Source organism: Panthera uncia, assembly GCF_023721935.1.
Source record: "Panthera uncia isolate 11264 chromosome B3 unlocalized genomic scaffold, Puncia_PCG_1.0 HiC_scaffold_1, whole genome shotgun sequence".
Classification (NCBI taxonomy): Eukaryota; Metazoa; Chordata; class Mammalia; order Carnivora; family Felidae; genus Panthera; species Panthera uncia.
In genome coordinates this window covers 16329227-16349118 of record NW_026057582.1, presented here as the reverse complement: position 1 = coordinate 16349118, position 19892 = coordinate 16329227, and the positions used below count along the sequence as shown (strand labels likewise).

The 19892-nt window shown below is 39.4% G+C and overlaps 1 long non-coding RNA gene across 1 annotated transcript; it reads right to left on the bottom strand.

The window, feature by feature from the left end:
* Positions 1-4358: 4358 nt before the first annotated feature.
* Positions 4359-15072, bottom strand: LOC125908976 (uncharacterized). Its single transcript, XR_007453511.1, has 4 exons — positions 14934-15072; positions 13799-13834; positions 6019-6128; positions 4359-4577 (listed from the first exon to the last, which is right to left on the bottom strand). It is a non-coding gene; the product is annotated as an uncharacterized LOC125908976 (long non-coding RNA).
* Between the last annotated feature and the right edge of the window lie 4820 nt (positions 15073-19892).

Below are 19892 nucleotides of genomic sequence, written 5' to 3'. Positions count from 1 at the left end.
ATACTTTCCAACCTGTTTCATAAAAGAATAGGTACATTAACTCAAATACTACTTGTCAAATACTACTTGCCTGTCACCTGAAAGTTGTGTAAAGCATGGATGGAAGAATTGAGACCTTTTCTTTATAAACACAGGTGTTGATTGAGTACCTACTATATGCCACACATCGTAACTGTGAATAAAACATTCAGTGATGCCAACAGCATAGGATTTCCACTCTAGTTATTTATTCTGAGACCATGACCTCTCTGGATTACATCTTGCCTTCTTTCTCAGATGTTTTTAATGCCATAGGTGACAAGAATACATAATTGAAAGCCCCCTTGAATTGAGTTAATCACACTATGAATAAAAATTAGGGTTTGATAGAAGTAAGCGATGTTAGGTCTCTCTAAGAACAAACTATTTTCTTGTATTTCAGTAGATATAGAGATAACTATATCTCGGAGAACAAATATTTTGTTGTATTTCAACAAAATAATACAGAATTGTGTATTTTTGCTCACACCTTTGTCAAATGTAGCTTTGGTGGTAGTGTCCATCTTGTAGCTCCACAATCTGGACTATGTGGCTTCTAAAAATTGCTTCAGAATGTCAAGAAAGGACTATAAGATTATAACTAATGTTTTTAACAACGATCTATGCAATCCGTGCTACGGCCGCCTCCATTTTATTTTTCACCTCATTTATAGCATTTTTTAATTCCTCATGACTATTTTTTAGTCCCTTGATCTCTGTAGCAATAGATTCTCTGTTGCCCTCTATGCTTTTTTCAAGCCCCGCGATTAATCTTATGACTATTCTAAATTCTTGTTCCGTTATGTCGCTTAAATTGGTTTTGATCAATTCATTAGCTGTCGCTACTTCCTGGAGTTCCTTTTGAGGAGAATTCTTCCGTTTCGTCATTTTGGCTATTTTTCTGTCCCTCATGCGTTTTAAAAGCCTGTGTGCTGTGCACCTGCGAGCACTGCTATATTAAAGGAGGGTCGTACACTGTGCAGGGCCTGGCCCTTCAGGAGGTGTTTTATTGGGGATTGTTACTTGCTCTCTGTTGTTGTGACTTTGGTTATTTTATTACCCTACTCGTAGTGATGTTTTGGACCCTCCACCAGGTGTGCTTTGATTTGTTCCTTGGAGTAGCCGTGGAAAGGAAAATAGACAGACAAACAGGAGACAAAAACACACAAACACACAAGCAAATAACACAAACAAGCAAATAAAAACAAAAACCTAAAGACTAAAACACACAAAAAAACAACAAAACATCGACTACAAGTAAAGAAGAGGGTAGAGGCTGTGCTGATGGAAGGCACATACCAAGAGAGAAATGTCAGGGGTGGGGGGCGGGGGATAAACGTTGATTAGGCAGAGAGACTAAAAGGCTTAATCCAGAGAGAGAGAGAGAGGAAAATAAAGAAGGAGGCGGAGAAAATGAAATGAAGATAAAATTACCCAGACAGAGAAACTATAAGTCTTGATTGTTCCAGAGAGAGAGAAAGGAGTGTAAAGACAGAGGTGTAGAACATGTATCAAGACAATGGATTAAATATGCCTGTTTAGACAGACCAATAACCAGAGTAACCAGCCTAGGGGAGGGAAGAGATAAGGAGGAGAAATGGGGTGGATTGAGGATGGGGGAGAATATATCTACATATTCAGAACTGACCTAGAGTTAATCCAGGCAATGTTGCATTGCTTGTGGGGAGTAGCTGTCTACAGGGTCTGTGCCACTCCGATGGATACGCAGTTGCCCAGTGCAGTGGCGTGGTTTGGCGTATTCTGAACCCACCTCCACTGTGGGCCATGGGAGTAATCCCTGAGGCTCCGCCTTGGTGGTGTTGGTGGGGGGGAATGGTGATCCCCCAGTCTCTTCTCCACGGAGCTGGACCCGGTGGACTCAGTTTGAGTTGTCCTCACTGTGCCGTGGGCACAGACAGGGTGGTCCTTCTCTCTCTGCCAACTGCCCTGACCCCGTGCTTGCCTAGGATTCAAAGTCCTGCTCCATATGCTCCAGCGCTAAGGAAGTGTGGGATGATATGTGGTCCCTCATGAAGATAAAAAGCTTCTGCAAAGGAAACAATCAACAAAACTAAAAAGCAACCGACAGAATGGGAGAAGATGTTTGCAAATGACATAGCAGACAAAGGGTTAGTATCCAAAATCTATAAAGAGCTCACCAAACTCCACACCTGAAAAACAAATAATCCAGTGAAGAAATGGGCAGAAGACATGAATAGACACTTCTCTAAAGAAGACATCCAGATGGCCAACAGGCACATGAAAAGATGCTCAACGTCGCTCCTCATCAGGGAAATACAAATCAAAACCACACTCAGATACCACCTCACGCCAGTCAGAGTGGCAAAAATGAACAAATCAGGAAACTATAGATGCTGGTGAGGTTGTGGAGAAACGAGAACCCTCTTGCACTGTTGGTGGGAATGCAAACTGGTGCAGCCGCTCTGGAAAACAGTGTGGAGGTTCCTCAGAAAATTAAAATTAGACCTACCCTCTGACCCAGCAATAGCACTGCTAGGAATTTACCCAAGGGATACAGAAGTGCTGATGCACAGGGGCACTTGTACCTCAATGTTTATAGCAGCACTTTCAACAATAGCCAAATTATGGAAAGAGCCTAAATGTCCATCAACTGATGAATGGATAAATAAGTTGTGGTTTATATACACAATGGAGTACTACTCGGCAATGAGAAAGAATTAAATATGGCCTTTTGTATCAACATGGATGGAACTGCAGAGTGTGATGCTAAGTGAAATAAGTCATACAGAGAAAGACGGACACCATATGTGTTCACTCTTATGTGGACCCTGAGAAACTTAACGGAAGACCATGGGGGAGGGGAAGGGGAAAGAAAAGTTACAGAGAAGGAAGGAGGCAAACCATAAGAGACTCTTAAAAACTGAGAACAAACTGAGGGTTGATGGGGGGTGGGAGGGAGGGGAAAGTGGGTAATGGGCATTGAGTAGGGCACCTGTTGGGATGAGCGCTGGGTGTTGTATGGAAACCAATTTGATAATAAATTTCATATTAAAGAAAAAAAAAACCATCTCTGGAAGTGGCTGGCAATACATCCATGTACATCTCTCTGTTAAATCCTATGACCTGGTCCCCACCACATAGCACAGGAGGCCACCAAAAGATTTCCGGTGATAAAGTGACAGGTTCTGTCACAGTGTGTTCTCCTAGTCATTGAGTTTCCTTTTGCTCCTTAGCTCCTCTGAGCAAAGGTCCATCCAGCCACTGCATCCAGCTCAAAATCAAGTCTCTCTGGTTGAAACACAGTTTTCTCTTGAATTTGGATGTGGCTTTTCTTGACGTGATAACCTATCAACTAATAAGACTGTACTTATCATAACTAATAAGTTATCCGTACTTTCTACACACACACACACACACACACACACACACACACACCACAAAAGTACAGAGGGGCAAAGTAGGAGCAGGATAACTCTAGTAAAATCTCGAATTCAGAAAGAGGAATAGAGACACACAAAAGGCATCGGGTCGTGGTTATGTGAAAATCATGTAGGGCAGGAATAAGATTGCTTTTCTTCTAGAGCAGTGGGGGAAGCTTGATGGTTTGATTCTTGATATTTTTCCCTAATCAGTTATATGGGCATATACTGAATGACCATGCAAATTAGGATAGCTTCCAAATCATAGGGTACGTCTTCCATTCTTACAACCTCTTATTTTAACAATGTAGGGGCATGCGTACTCAGTCACAATCACCCGACCGCCATCCTAATAAAGGGTCACAGAACCATCCTATTTACAGCACATTAACCTCAGGCAAGGTCTCTACAGAACTCTCTCCAGCACAGGTAGTTACTCCCTGCCTCCACTCTTTGGGAGTTTTATTCCTAGTGGCCTATATACCACTGCCTACATCTCCCCCTCAGTGTGGCCCGCCACCATAGGGAACTTTAACTGAATTGTTGTAGTAACCACAAGAATGTCACAGAGATTTTGAACCGGGTAGAGTGCAGTGGCACTGTATTACATAGTGGGTGTCTAAAGTCAGTGCCAAGGCAATCAGCAGATGTTGGTTAAATTACTCTTGGAAAATCTCTTGGCAAATCTTAGTGGGGACTACCATACAGTCTTTCAAATTAATGACTCCAATAGAGCAATTTTCCTTTAGGTTTGGATTGGACCATTGTTTCACAGGTTTATCAACAGATGTGTCAGATGGATTAAGATTAGGGTATGTGTTGAAAACAAAGAGTATGTATTTTTAAACACTAGACCATTATTCGTCCAGTTAAGAATCTCTCCCTGTGAGGAAGTTCAGTCTCATTCAGAGAGAGGGACAGCAGACAGAATGGCTTGCACAACTTAAATTTGTATTCGTTTTTTCTCTGTGTTTCTTTGCAAAGCATATAGAGTTGATTTTATGTAAGTTAAGCACACACAGAATGAGACTTCATACAGATGAGGCTGTCTGGTCCAGAATGATTGCTGTTTAGAGACAATTTTGAGGCACACCATCTTCCTGTGGATGCAAATACCTTGCCATGTCTCAAGTCGTCTGGCAATTGCATTCAGACCCACTGCAAAATTTCAGGGAATATGTTATATAAAGAGTCAAGAAAAACTTATATAACACTACATATATATATATATATATATATATATATATATATTTAATGGGCACACATGTATTGCTTGCTATATTTAACCATAAGCACAATTGAATTGGAGAATGAGGATATAATGGTTCAATGGAAGAAAAGTGCTATATAAATCAGAGGCTATAAATGCACTACATATAAAAAGTCCTAGTGCAATGTTAAAATTTAATAACTTTGGATGAACCTATGACAGAAGCAAACGGCAAGTATCATGTGAAAGCATATTTCATAGACTCTAATGCGAATATTTAATGCCCTTTCATTTGGTGCTTACTGGGCTCTCAGAAAGTTATGCATTATTGGCCCATTAGTTTTCCTAAAAGCAATGGTCAACATTAAACTTACCTTCCTGTAGTTTTGTAGCTTTACATTTTTCCTGATCTTTGATGGTGACAATTTCTACCAGTGCCTTCTTCCAGCATAATGTTGGTTTTGCTATTCTGTTCTGAATACTTGACAGGGCACTTTCACTTTCAGATCAATTTACATGTTGACCAATTTCTTGCCGTCTTGTTCACTTATTGCCAAAGCAATGCATCTATTTGAACTTTAGTAAAATTGCACTTTGTTCATCAGAGGGCATTATTCAGCATGTGTTGAGTACCCACTATGACTGAAAACTAAACTAGATGACAAAACTGATTTGTATTTGTGCTACCCCTTCTAAACTATGAGGTTATTCTTGTCCTTGAAATTTAAGCAGAAATGATTATCATCTCTATTAACTCCTAACTTTCTGGTAATCTATCTGTTTTGGTCTTTTTGGTTTTTATGCACTGCAGTGCTACACTGATCAATCTAATTCCTATGACCAGGACAAGTCCCCCTAGTATACTCCTTTTAGCCTTATATGTGAGGGCAAAGGTTAAAATGTACTAGCAAGAGGAACCAGCAGAAAAAATTTTTCTTTTATTTTTCCATCCAAAAAGAGATAGAAACATTAATGAAAGCCTACTTTATGGAGGTGTGAGTAACTTTAAAAGAACAAACAAAAAATGGTAGATACCAAGGGATTAGTGACAGAGGAAAGTAATCCCCACCCAAAGCTGCAGAGATAATAGAAGGAAATAGAATTACCAGAGTCTAATGAGAATTGGACACTGTAATCTGTAGTCATATAAGGCTATAGCTATTGCCAAAGATGTAATTTTGATGTAGAAAGGGAACAAGGAAAACATAATTCTCCTTTGTCTCACCTGCCACTCCTATGTCTTACTGGTATTTTTCATGGGATGAACCCAAAAAGAAATCTGCAAGCAAGGGTACCTTGGGAATGCAATCTGTAAGGTTCACCCTCCTTGATATTAAACAAGGCAGAGAAGTATGGAGAAGACTAGAGTAGGACAAAAGGGAGGATTACCTGGCAGTTACAGGGACCTCAGGGGTTATTTCTTCACTGACAGCTTCACAGGGCCTGTTTTCTTTAGGATATCTTCCCCATAGTTTGCAATCATCTGGTGCTCCTAGAACCTGAATGACACTAGGTCTTAGACTCACCCAATCACCATGTGAGGGCCATAAAAGGGGCTCATTTGTCAGTACTCTTCAAATAAGAACACCCAAAAGGCTTTGCATAAATGGCATTCTGTCATGGAGCACTCTACTCATTATCCTTTTCAGAAAAACATCTATAAAGGGGAACATTTCAGCCATTTCCTTGGTAGGAGTCTACCTCCTCCTGGGTAACCTCAATGAGGCCATCAATTATAGCTATGTACTGCTTTCTTGAGGATTGTAGTCCCTTTAGGTTCCAAGGTCTTTGGATTTTAAGAGGCTATTTCCCATGACCAGTCAATGATCAGTCATACCAATCCTTAAAGAAAACTGGCTACGCCACCCCAAGCAAATACCTCCCACCGTCAGGATGAGCCATTGATCTTTGACCTTTTGACTCATGTCTGAAAAGCCATGGTAGGTGCTAGACCAAGTGACTAATTCATCATACCAACAGTCATGCAAGCAAAAATGCATGACCAACAGTGCACACACAAGCCTTCTGGAACAGACTTTACTGGGGGTGTTGCTTAAAGACAAGCAGGTTTTCCACTGACATCTGAGAGGCAGCTTACAGGGATCTAGCAGGGCCAGACGCCTGGCTCTAGTAAAGGAAACTACCTTGCATTGTACATTTAAGATGCGTGATGAAAGAAAATATCAGCTTCTCCCCCGCAGGGACTGCCACATGTCAAAACCTGGGTCGCGTGTCTATCTCATTCCAATTATGGTTGATAGAGCGTCAGCATCTACCTGGCATTATCTGAGGCCAGATACAAGTGAACAACATATGAATCGGCCTATCCACCGCCTCACCCTTTATCAAGATGAGCTGAACTCAGAGATAGCCACTTTCTAAAGGAACATTTCAAGTAGCCACACTCTTATCAAGTCAGTCTTCGAAAAAGTAGCCCTTCACACTTGTTTCTTTATGGGCTATTTTTTTCTTTTTCTTTTTCTTTTTCTTTTTCTTTTTTTTTTTTTGGAGGGGGAAGGAGTTTTATCATTAAAAGTTTAAATTCCAACATTAAAATTTTTTTTGGAAAAGGGGGGCACCTGGGTGCCTCAGGCAGGGTTAATTTTGGGTCCAATTTTGGACCCAAATTAAGCCTCCCGTGAACCCAGTGCCTGCGCCACTGGAGCCTCCCGTGAACCCAGGTTAATTTGGGTCCAATTTTGGTTCAGGTCATGATCTCAAGTTGGTGAGTTTGAGCTCTGTGGCAGGCTCTGTGCTGACACTGCAGAGCCTGGAGCCTTCTTCAAGTTCTGTATTTCCCTCTTTCTCTGCTCCTCCTCCACTCACACTGTCTCTCTCTTTAAAAATAAATAAAAATTAAATAATTAAAAGTTTAAATTCCTTTTTTAGAAGTCTCTAATATTTAGATTTAAACTGGTATTGATATTTTATTAATGTTTATAAGTATACAAAACAAACATATTTATCCTGTTGTAAAAACATTAACTACTATTAAATACGATAGTGATTATATGAGCTTACAATAATCACATGAGCTTACTTATGTATCCCCCAAAGATTCATGTCCAAAGGATGGATTTTAGCTAATGGCTGGAACTCACATATATTAATTGAAAGCATAATTTAGGTCAGCGAAGTCAACATTCTGTTGTTATTTACCTATGATCATCATTTCCTGTCAGTAATGACGTGGTTGAATCTCACCAGTGTGTATGTTTCATAGTTGTATTCCATATGTTTATAATTCGCTGCCAGTCAAAAGGATAGGCATCTTATAAGCAATTACCCTTTATGATAGGATTAGAGATAGGACTTATGTGTATGGATCTAAGAATAATGTTACCTATTTAGGGATACCTCTTACGTGGCAGTTGATGATGATTGGGGAAATGCCTGTACTTTCCCTTTGTATCATTCCACTTGGTTATATCCATTCATTTCAGTTTGGCTTCATCATCCATAAAATTTTAGGCTAAACCCTATAGATTTAAGATATAGGTAGAACGCACACTCCTACCTCTGTACTCATTCTTCCATCTGACGAATTTTTGTTGAGCTAGTATGAACAACTGTGTCAGTTTGCCTGGAACTCAGAAGCTTCCTGAGATATTCATCTTTTAGTTGTAAATAAGGGCTAAGCAAACAGGGAGGAGTTGGTCATCCTATGAACTTATTATGTACCAACCATAAGAAAAGTCCTATTCCTTGTGCAGAATACATGAATAGATACTTTTCCAAAGAAGACGTCCAAATGGCTAACAGACAAATGCAAAGGTGCTTAACATCACTCATCATCAGAGAAATACAAATCCAAACCACAAGGAGATAACACCTCACACTTGTCAAAATGGCTAAAATGAGCACCAAACAACAGATGGTGGCAAGGATGCAGAGAAAGGGGAACACTTTTGTACCATTGGTGGGAATGCAAACTGGTGCAGCCCCTCTGGAAAACAGTATGGAGGTTCCAAAAAAAATTAAAACTAGAACTACCCTACGGCCCAGCAATTGCACTATTAGGTGTTTATCCACAGGATACAAAAATGCGGATCTGAAGGGGCAACATGCACTCCAATTTTTATAGCAGCATTATCAATAATAGCTGGATTATTGAAAGAGCCCAAATATTCATATATTGATGGATGGATAAAGAAAATGTGGTATGTGTATTATGCTAAGAAAAATAAGTCAGTCGGAGAAATACAAATAGAAATGAGAGATTTCACTCAAATGTGGAATTTAAGAAACAAAACAGATGATCATAAAGTAAGGGAAGGAAAACTAAGATAAAAATAGAAAGGGAAGCAAACCGGAAGAAGCTGTTAAGTACATAGAACAAACTGAGGGTTGCTGGAGGGAAGATAGGTGGGGGATGGGTTAAATAGGTGATGGGCATTAAGGAGGGCACTTGTTGGGATGAGCACTGGGTGTTATATGTAAGTCACAAATCAATGGCTTCTACTCCTGAAACAAATACTACACTGTGTGTTAACTAACTTGAATTTAAATTAATAATTTTGTTAAAAACAAAAAGTCCTATTCTTATGTGGCCATGTGCTAGTGGATAGAGACAATAATACGTTGGATACAACAAGTCCTAATTAATAATATAATGGCAAAAAAGGCTTCTAATTTTGGTTAGGGTGGCCAGAAGATGCATTGAGAAGAGGGAGTATAAGTGAAAGCATTAAGGAAGTGAGGTGACATACATGTGACCATTTGGGGAAGAGGTCAGAAGCCAAAGAAACCAGAAGTCAGAGTCCCTGAGATGAAGGTGTGTTTTCAGTGGTCTGGTAACACGAAAGAGGGTAATCTGGAATGACTTGAGTGACTGAGGAGGTATCACCCAGAGGTGAGGTGAGGAAAGTAATGTGGCCAGAAAGCATTCAAGCAAATGGACGGTTGTAAGGACTTGGACTTTGGAAACTTTTAAGCAGGGAGAGAATATGCTTTCGCTTACACTTAAGAATCATTGTGCTGCTCTGGGGAGCCAAGTGTCCGACTTGACTCAGGTCATGATCTCGCGGGTTTTGAGTTCAAGCCCCGCATTGGGATCTGTGCTGACAGTTTAGAGCCTGGAGCCTGGAGCCTGCTGCAGATTCTGTGTCTCTGTCTCTCTCTACCCCTACCCTACTCTCTCTCTCTCTCTCTCAAAAATAAACATTAATTTTTTTAAAAGAATCATTTTGCTGTTCTGTTGACAGCAGACCATGGAAAACGGGCAAGAATTAAGAATGGAAATCAGTTTGGGGACTACTCTAATAATCCACATGAAAGGTAACAATGACTCAAACCAGAGAAATAAATGTGGAAGTAATGGGAACTGCTCAAATCCTGGACATATGCTGAAGGTAGAGTGACCGTGTTTCCTAAGGGATTGGACAAGATATATGGAGGTAATAGCAGAATCAAAGACGGTCTAATACTTTGACCTAAGCAACTAAAATAATTGAGTTGTTTGTTATGGGAATGGGAAAACTGAGCAGAGTAGCACTACGAGGAGTGGGGACCATCGGAAGTTCCGTCTGGTGCATATTATATTCGAAATGTCTATTAGCCCTCCAAGAGGATATGTTGAATAGGCAGCTGGCTATGCAAGTCTAGAGTTCAAGGGAAAGGTATGAGTTTGTTAGTGTTTAAAACCACGAGGCCAATTGAGTAAAGATATAAAAGGAAAGAGATACAAGGACTGATCCCTGGGCCACTCCAAACTTTAGAGGTCTGGAAGAAAAAGGGGACAAAGAGCTGCAGAGAAGGAATAAAACGGGAGCATATGCTGTCCTACAGGCGAAGGCAGTGTTTCACGAAAGAGAGAGCCATCAGTTTCATCGTAAGCCGCAGGTAGGGGGAGCTAGGGAGCAACACAGCGTGGCGTAACCATGAGGTCAGGTTAGTGATGCAGAGGTCAGTGGGGACTTTGGAAAGAGCGGTGGCAGTGAAAAAGCCTGATTGAAGTGGGTTCCGGACGGAATGGCAGGAGCTACATTGGAAAGCATGAGTATATATGATACTCCTAGGAGAGTTGCTGAAAATGAAGAGAGATAATGGAGGCGGAAACTTGACGCAGAAGCAGGGCGAAGACAGGTTTTAAGGGTGTTTTTAAGGCTGGGAGAAAAAAATAGCGCATGTGTGTGCTATCGAGAAAGATTCAGAAAGGAGGAGAACGGTTGATGGAGAGGCAGAGAGAAGGGAAAGTGAAGTCCTTAAGCAGGAGTAGGAGAGAAAGCTCAGGGGGTACAGCATCGTGACGCTCAAAGTTCTTAGGAGCAAATAATAGAACCTACTTAGTTTCCGAGAAAAGGATTTACAAGAGGGGTGAAGCACTCATAACAATCTCTAAACAGGACTGCTCCCTTAGAGACTCGCCTTCTCCTGCTCTGACCTCCGCACCCGCACCTGGGTGTGATGGCCAGCACAGTGGCCGCTGTGACCCAGACAAAGCTGTCTGCTTCTGCCACCGCTTTTGGAGAGAGGAATCTGCAATACCTGTGTCACTGCAATACCTGTGCCACTGCAATGGTGTGGCTGGATGCGCTCATGTCCCGTGCAGGTGCAAAGCGCCGGAGAGGAAACGGAAGCCCTATGTCTGGCTTCTAATTTGAAGAAATTTTTCAAAATAAAGAAAGATGTTCAAAGATACCAAGTGGTCGAAAAGACATGGCAAATGTCTCTGCTAACGTGGTTCTCGTATTGCAAAGTTTAAACCTTTCTTGAATTTTTAAAGAAGACAAAAAAGAATTCAAAACGTATTCCTACAGGGGCACCTGGGTGTCTGTGGGTTAAGCGTCTGACTCTTGATTTCGGCTCGGGTCATGATCTCTTTCTTGGTCCATGAGATCGAGCCCCATGTGGGGCTTCTCACTGAGCTTGGAGCCTTCTTGGGATTCTCTCTCTCACTCACACTCACTCTCTCTCTGTCTCTCTCTCAAAATAAATAATAATAAAAAAATAAAATGTATTCCTACATAATACATATTCATAAAAAATGGATTAGCCAATGTTAGAGATCTTCATTTTTTTGGTCACCGATTTGTCCCTCCCTCCCCTCACTTTACATGTGTATATGTGGATCTATTATATGCATATATATTATATGAATGTATAGAGATTTTATATATATTTATACCTCTATATTAACATATAGGCATGCATGCTCATACACACAAATTTTCTTATCTTCGTAAGGCTTGAAATGGAATCAGCACTCACGTATGAATAAAAAAGAACTTAGTAAAGTTTTATTCTGTCATTCTACATTAACGGACTCAGGCAATTTGTGTTCAAAGTAAGCACATTATGTCAAACACATTTTCAGGTTCAATGTTTGTGCTTATTTGCTTACTTTAGCTCTGAATGATGATTCCCATTTCTAAAGCAATTGGAAGAATTTGTAGTCAAAGGACACAGTTTGCACAAACAAATATATATTAAAGAGATTTTTTAAACCTATATGCAACCTAAGCAACACCAAATAGCTCATTATTTTACTCAGTAATCCCGTAACATAAAATTCCTTATTTAAACTTATTTCTATTTAAAGTCTCTATACCAGAAACTGAATTAATATATTTGCATAATAGAATGTCTCTCTTTGGGATAATAAAACCTTATGTTTTATGCATTCAAAACTTTTAAGGAGTCATATCTTATTTTTTTCCTCCTAACCTAAAATAAAACTCTAATTAGAATAAAAGTATACTTTTTGGTAGAATATTTAGCATGATTTAAGCAGGGAATTTATCAGATTCTCAAACAGAACTTTGAAGAATCAATATAACATTCTGGGTTCCAACTTTATTGTTAATGACTTTTCTTTTATAGACAAATTGAACTCAGCAGCTTAACTTAACTCCAATATTTTTATGCAAAAACACTTTGGGAATGTATAATCGAAGGAGTCACGTTAGCTCTGTAAAGCCCCAGGCCCATTCCATGCACACATTTTGGGGAGCAACTTGAACAGGTTTTAGCTACTCTGATAACTAGTCACCACTGAGGAAATTTCTGTGCCCAAAGACAAACCAACATCCACGGTGCCCTTGGCTTCTAGGGTCTTTGTAGCTATGGTTAACCCCTAAGCACCATAAAGCGAATGACTCTGGGAAAAAGCCTAGAGTAACAGGAACTAATTATCACTTCCAAAATTACCTATAGGAGATAAAGCTCAGTAGACCAAGCACCTAGGAAAGATATGGTCTAGACTGGATAAGTGAATGAAAAAATATAGCGATTGAAGTATAAGTTTACTAGTGTCGGTTGATGAACAAAGGAAATGAGAATGATTAAGTGGGCTAGTGACCACTCAGAACCCTGAAAACTTCGGAGTCTACAAAACTACGGAGATATGTTTGCCAGAGATTTCTGTTTCTTTATTAGAGTGATAAAAAGGTCTTACTACTCCCAATTTTTTCTAACTTCAACTTACACATACACACATAGGTGTACATAGACACTCTCCACAGGTTTATCCATTGATATTTGGTTTTGGTTACATATATATATATATATATATATATATATATATAATTATGAATGTCTTCAAAGATATTTAAGGCACCTGAGCATCCAACAGTTAAGGTTGGCTACTGGCTGTAAGTAGTAAATTATTTGTAACAGATTGCTTTTGTTTGTTCATTTTTGCCACATTTATTCATAATAAAGTTCAAGTAACTGTTAAGAACTTTGCAGAGTCTTAGGAATGCCGAAATGAAAACACACAAGCAAAACTGAAGCCTTTAAATTCAAAAGTCCAGGTATGAATCTTGACGCTGCCAATACTTATCTGGGCAAAATACGTAATCTCTCTGTGTCTGAGATTCTTCATCGGAAGCATTAGGAATAGTGATCTCTCACCCAGAGAGTGGGCAGAAGATGACATCCAGTCATGCAAGTAAGATAACTGGAATGTCATAGGGGCAAAATAAAAAGTTAATTATCATTCATTAGATCTGTCCTCTGGGTAAGAAAATTGTGGGGAAGGTATGGGACATGTAAAGAAAGCTTTTAATTAAAGTATGACAATTTCTAATATGGAAGTATGGTATGGAGGAGAAAAAAAGTGCAATCAATTTAGAATGGCCATTTTCCCTGGGAAGAATTTGTTTATCTGCCTTTTGAGATACAACAAAATTTCATCTACAAGATGAGGCTTAGTTGGGATTTTTCATACCTTAGGAATTACAGCATGTTGGCTCTCCTGAGGCTTCTGAAATGCAGATGGGAAAGATAAATAATGACGTGAAACATTTGGCAAGTATCTTGGGGTGGGGTGGGGTGGCTCTGGGAGGAGGCATTCTATAAATAGACATTGGGACTGAGAACACCTTTGCGGATTCACCCTTTCCGTAATCGGGCATCTCTCACGCCCCTATATATGTGTTAGAAGCTGGGGTTCTAGAAGAATGGAGAACATTAAGGATTAATGTAATGAATCCAAGACTGTTTAATGCCCAATTACCTGCACCCTAAAGCTTGGAACCTTGCAGGTGAGCATCGGTTTATGTATATAACACCCATCTGTCCTACTCCACATATACATATGCATTTTTTGAATTAGGATGGGGATCAAGGTCTCAAGAATAGAATATCAAGTACCGAGCTTTCATTATTTCTGTATGTAGGTCTAAGAACATCAGAAGATGTCATGGCATCTGGGTGGCTCACTCGGTTAAGTGAACGACTTTGGCTCAAGTTGAGATCTCATGATTCGTGGGTTAGGCCCACATCGGGCTCTCTGCTGTCAGCAAAGAGTCAGCTTGGGATCCTCTGTCCTCCTCTCTGTCTGCCCCTCCCCCGCTCATGGTCCCTCTATCTCAAAAATAAATAAACATTAAAAAAAGAGATGTCAATTCTTAAGAGAAGGCATATAATATAATATAATATAATATAATATAATATAAAATGCTATCATTGTAGAGGGGGAAAGGAAGCAGCCAAGGAATTAGGAAACGGTCCTAGAATAGAAAACCACTACTGAGATTGCCTGTCTACGATGAGATAAAAAGCCATACTAGAATTAAATCAACACACTAATTTCTTCATCAGGATACTAGTGCTACTACAAGAGACAGAAGGAAAGCAATCAGCTAAACAGTTGATTTACATTCTGGCACAAGCCAGATGTCTCAGGATGGACCAGTAGCAAAGACCTTGCAGACTTCACAGTCCCCTGCTGGCTCCATTTTGAGTAGCATAGCCATGGAGGACAAGAAAAGAGAGAATTTTTTTAAAAAGGGGTGGAGAGTGGTTAGCCAGGTAAAATGTCACATAATTCAGGCAAGATAAAGGCTGTAAAAAAATCTCACCTTATGTGTTAGATCGTGTCTGGCAATCTTTGAAAGAATAGTTTGGGGAGAAAAGCAACGTTAGCAGGTTGGTTACTGAAAAGAATAAGCATGTGTGTCATTCAGCTCTGGACTGCCCGCTTCTTGCGTGATACCTGATGGCTGGTAAGCCTGAAGTGGGAAAGTTCGAAGAACGGAATGAGATGATTATGAGGTCATTCTTATTCTGCATCGGCCATTTACTAAGCTACTCAAAGGAGGTTAAAGAGAGTTAGCCAACCATTGATTCTGCCTTCCCAAAATATTATCAGATAGTTTTGAAATACAATAAGAGGTCAGTTATCATTCTCATAATTTTACTGGTCACAGGAGGAAACGTGACCACTCTATCCTTCACTGCTGCACACACCTGCACACAAATCTACACGGGTCATCTAGAGTCGGTAGTGGGGCCAGAATAATGTGTTCAAAGTACAACCTCAACTGAATAGAGCAAAGGGAAAGGACAGACTTTGCGCTCCAGGGGGGTTATTTGTTCCCCACAGAGCGTGATGAACATACAAGTGAATAGCTAGAATTCCCTGTTAGCCTCTGAGTAATTAATGCATCTTACATTCGTGAATGGACACCAAGAGTACGCTTATACTGATGAGCACAGGGTAATATACGGAACTGTGGTATCCCTACAGTGTACAACCGAAACTAACAGAACACTGTATGTTATCTGCCCTGGAATTAAAATTTTTTTAACAAATAAATGGGGCACCTGGGGGGCTATAATTGGTTGAGCAACCAACTTCGGCTCAGGTCATAATCTCACAGGTTCCTGAGTTCAGGCCCCACCTCGGGCTTGCTGCTATCAGTGCAGAGCCCATTTCGGATCCTCTGTACCCCTCTCTCTCTCTGCTCCTCCCCTGCTCATGCTCTCTCAAAAATAAAATAATAATAATAATAATAAATTAGAAGTAAATAAATAAAAAGAATATGCCTATGCCACAATGAGAATGTGGCAGGGTTGTTTGCAACAGCATTCTCTGTCGTGGCATCAGAGCAGAAGTAGTAAAGGGCTATAGGGCACATAAGTGAATCCATAAGTGACGGTGTGATCTCTTCAATAAAAGAAACCATTCTAAGAATAGAAGAAGATTATGGACTCAGGAAAAGAGGGTCAAGTGCTGCTTTAGAAAAAAGTGTTACATAATTAGTCATGGATTTCCAGAGTCTTTTTGAAGTAAATTAAAAAAAAAAAGCAGTCCCCTTCAAATAAGAAATATTTCTGAATATGCTAGTCTGTTTCTAAGACCTAGGTTGTCCAACAGACTTTACTGCAATGGTGGCTATGTTCTATATCTCTGCTATCCAATATAATAAACCACTAACCACATGTAACTAGCGAACACTTCACATGTTAGTGTGATAGCAGAACTGAATTTTAATTTTATTTAATTTTTATTGACGTAAACGTAAATAGCTACGTGTGGCTGGTGGCTACCCTACTGGACAGCAGAATCCAAGACCTTAAAAAGAGCTGAGCAGGGTTTGGGCTTAATCATTTTGATTGTAATCCTGCCAGTCCTGTCTTCTCACTGAGAAATGAGAAACCACCGATAAAAAAAGATCTGTTGCACGTAAGGACACAATCCTAGAGCAGCTCGATAGCTGCCTCATAGGTCATAAGGACCTAGATCTCAATATTATTTGGCCAAATGGAGAAATCATTATCCCTTGGTCCTAAATTAAAAATAATCATCTCAAGTTTGTATTTTTTGGCTTTTTTTATGGAGAAAGTTTAGATACCAAGTTCAGTCATAGTCAGAGAATACAGAACTGGTGGGAGAGACGTTAAGTATAAAGGGAATGCTGAGTGCCATGTGGGGACAATTATTTGTCAGTCTCCTGTTTATCTAGGGGTTTGTATCTTTTATCCTTACTTCTGGCTTTCTAATGAATCTCATAATTTGAATTTTAACAAACAACATATGGCCAACATGCTGCAATACACTTCACAAGCAATAAATGGCCATTTTCTTTGCCTCTTTAAGCAGATAATATCCACATGGAGATTCCGCGGGGTTCTTCCCCATGCTGTTTAGCCTGTGGCTTTATTGCTATCTTCATTATTACAAATGATAAACTTGTACATTTAATTTTCATTTTTATTGTTTTCACAGAACCATGCTGTAGCTACATTCGCCCTTTGTTTCCTTTTTAAAAATATTTTTTTGTATTTTCGTCAACAAATAGAACTTGGATTAAATTAGGAAGTATTGGTAAAATTAAAGAAAAAATTAAAAACTAAAAACATCTAAAGTGTAAGCTCTCAACTTACACACAGTTAACATTTTACCTAATGCATATATTTTGAATGAAGCTGACGTTTATTTTTGGTAAATCTCATTTCAACATGCTCTTTAAAAGCTTTGGAAGGAAGCTGTTTCTACCTATTTATTCAGTGGCCTAAGAAGTAGGGTAGAGAGAAGCACGCTAATAGTCAATAGAATATGTCAGCAGGCCCAGAAGATACCCACACACTCTCATATGGCTCTGCCACCCAAGGTGGAATGGCATTAAGTTCAGGAGTTGGTGCAGTCCATTCATCCTGAAACTCTTCTTGATTGTTGCCTATTCAGAAATATTCTGCTCTTCCTTTCATTCACTTCCAATTTGCATAGAAACAGAGATCAGGAATGACCGTCCGTGCACTCCCTGAAGAAAAAGGTGCTGGAAAAACACATAAGTCAGCATGCACCGAACACCACACAGACCCAGTCACTTCCTGGTCGATTCGTGGAAGGGCACTATGTAATACCAAGGGGAGTCTGGGTTACGCAGGAGTCCTGTAGAAACTGCTCCTTTGAGAGGCTGCTGACCAGCCCCGGGCCATTAATCACAACAAATAAGGATTCTGAAAGGGTGCCTAGAACTAGTGAATGCAGTCACTCCAAGTAAAATGCCCAGTAGTCACACCCAGAGTAGGATTCCAGTAGCAGCAACAAATTTCAATACAGCATACTGTCCCTAGAGGATAGGACAGTCACACCAGGGTGTGTTTAATGGGAATAGTGGGTTAAGTCGCCAACAGAAGCTCCTCCTAGTTTCTCTTTAGATTGATAATAGATACCATCATTCTTCCTTTCATAGATGTATCAATCCATTGAGAGTTCAAGACCGATGCCATCTAAATGGGTTCTTGTAAGAGGAATTTGAAAACAGTCTTCAACATTTCAAAGGATCCAAAATTTGTGAAGATTTTCCTCTAAGTTACAATAGGAACTAAAGCAATGTCATGTAGACCGATCTCTTGGAATTATGGAAAACCTGATGCACTTGCTTTAAAAAGTCAATGGAGTCTGATATTGAAAGATAAGGATCACAATAATGAAGTTAAATTCTCAAGATGCTAGCAATAATAAGATTTATAAAACTAGATATTTTGGCATCCAGTCTTCATGTTTCCAAATGAAATTAATAAGGAAAATGGAGATGGGAAATTAAACCCTTATTTGGCATTTCCATTATATTACAGGAAGGCAGTGAAGTATTACAGTTAATAGGACTCTAGAGCCAGACTACTCAGTTTCAAACCTGCAGGCTTAACCATGTACTAACCTTACAGGACCCTGGGCATGATTTAATTTATAAAAGCCCTTATAAAAAAAAAACCTCCTTCATAGGATTAATGCAATTATTAAATGAGTTAATACATGTAAACACTTAAAAAGTAACTGGCAACGTATAAAAACAGTTAACAAAATATTCATTATTAATATTATAAACATATAACTTTATGAAGTCAAACTAGTCTTAATTAACACTCTTTCCAAACCTGACAAAGATGTGTAGAAATAAAGCATGATTAACCAATTCCTTGATCACGCTGAATACTTTTGAATTCTTCATTTATATAAGTCACTTATACCTTCTTGAAACCATTTCAGAAAATGGCACATTCCTTTTATCTCGTCTCCCATTCGATTCTCCAAAGATCTTAAAATTTATGGAGTTTCCTTTAAGAATTAGTCTTATTGCAGCTATGTAGCCTCATTCAATAACTTAGATTTCATATTATCTTTGTGTAGAACAAAAAAACTAAGTATTGGAAAGCTATGTATTGAACTCACATGCTTTTTTATGTGTTTGTTTGATTTGCCTTTCTCTCCGCCATTGTACAAGAATGGACATATGTTCCTTAAATTCATTTATTAGAGTAGTTTTAAAGAGGAGACTTTCAACATCAGATGAACACAGGCATGAAAACAGCACACACACACACACACACACACACACACACACAGATTAATCTTCTTTTCGTAGCACTCAGACAACACCAGACTAGGAAAATGCTGGTGGTGAAGCAGGAGGCATCATAGATGTAGTCAATGAATATATCATACAGTTTCAGCTTAGAAAAGCTAAAGCTATTTTAAAGACTTTGTAGAAGCAAACTCATTTGCAAAAAAAAAAAAATCAAGAAAATTTCATAGCTTTTATTTTGTATTCTGTCATTGGAATACAAATGGGATCAATGTTCATATTCTTGCCTGAACTGGAAAACTTAAAATCAAATATAGCAACAGTCTGCAGTCTTGGAGTGATGACTCAGGGCCAGTCTTACAGGCCAGGTAACTTGTGATCACAGAGCTTTCCTGAGAAGAGTACTCTGGAAAAGACAAAAAAGCCATCTATGTTCATGGGACTTTAAAATATTAATTAGTACTTTAACATCACTGGGAGAGACATGGCAGCATTTCCCAAAGGGAGAGCCCAGAGACACAACGTATTAGATGATTTGCTTCAAGCCTCAAAGCTATTTTATCAATAGAAGCACAACCAATTCGTTTTGACTCTTCTACATGAACACCTGTGTAGGGTCTCCCTTTAGTTTTTGTCTTCCAAAGTTCTGGAGATTCATCTTCATCACCTAAAGAGCTAAATTTGTAAATTCATCGTCTTCTGTAGATTCCCTGCTTCACACATCGG